The following is a 1,159-nucleotide window of genomic DNA, read 5'->3' as shown; positions in this document are numbered from 1 at the left end:
AATGTTATGACCTTATAAGCCTTGACACCTGTTAAACCCCCGTTTTATAGCTTTAAATGGCCTCAATGAGGTGAGAATAGTTTCTTTATTCATGGAAAGTATACCTTTTACAGATGATTGCTGTCTAACAAATCCAATGGTATTAACCCATTAAAACCGGAAAAGCTTGTACATCTGCTATTTTTTTTTTACATTTTGAAAAATCTTGAAACGTTTGAGAGCTACTGATTTAGAAGGCATTTGTAGAATCGGCGTCAGGTCTTAATGGGTTAAGGAGAAAACTCCAAATTGGAGACAAACCCAACTTTCAGGGTCCAGATGCTCCAATTCCATGACAGCGGTATACTAACCGTTTCCTTCAGGTGATGGGATTTGAAGAAGGGCTGCCAGATGACGGTTTTGGACCAGTATGTCTGGTTTTCAAATTATTTGGGCAGGGCTGGTTTGAGATGCCGAACAGTGCGAGTATCCAGTCAGAATACCGGCTTCCGTCAGCTGAGTATCAGTCAATGTACTGTCGGCAGGAGTTGCAGCCTTCTGCAAGTTTGGAGGTGTAAGGCAGAAATAGCAGACAGTAATAGTATGTGTAGATGATCTGTGCAGCCACCACATCCACTGAAATTGTATGTTTTTGTAAACGGACATTTGAGAACATCCATTTACACAAACATGCACACAGTCCAGTTTTGACACATTTAAAATCTGGCAGCCCTAACTGGAAGTGATTCTGACAGAGAGTTAGAGAAAAAAAGGATGAATGGAAATTACAACGGCAAACTAGCCACATACCATTTAATGTCAGGCACGTTTTGTTCCTGCAAAAATAAATATGTAATTCCACAACACAAAAAAAAGAAATGATAAAAAAAAACAATCAGTGCTAAATAACAGTTTTGTGACTATCACCTTATTATTGCTTGTCTTTTTTCTTCTTCTTCCAATATCAGTGGTATTACTTATAAAACCAATTACAATATAAAAGATGTTTGTTTCTTTCCAATACAAAGCACCTTGCGACATTATACTTGGTTGTCCCGTCTAATAACCCTGCAAGCTCATGCTTGAACATATTTTAATCAGCTAAATTTAGCTAAATTGAGTGGTTTGCCACAGAGACATTTTTATTTTGGCAAAGGAATATGTTCTGACAAGAATTACA

Source organism: Gymnoscopelus microlampas, assembly GCF_963454915.1.
Source record: "Gymnoscopelus microlampas genome assembly, chromosome: 2".
Classification (NCBI taxonomy): domain Eukaryota; kingdom Metazoa; phylum Chordata; class Actinopteri; order Myctophiformes; family Myctophidae; genus Gymnoscopelus; species Gymnoscopelus microlampas.
The sequence above is the reverse complement of the archived record's forward strand: the minus strand, read 5'-3'. Positions refer to the sequence as shown.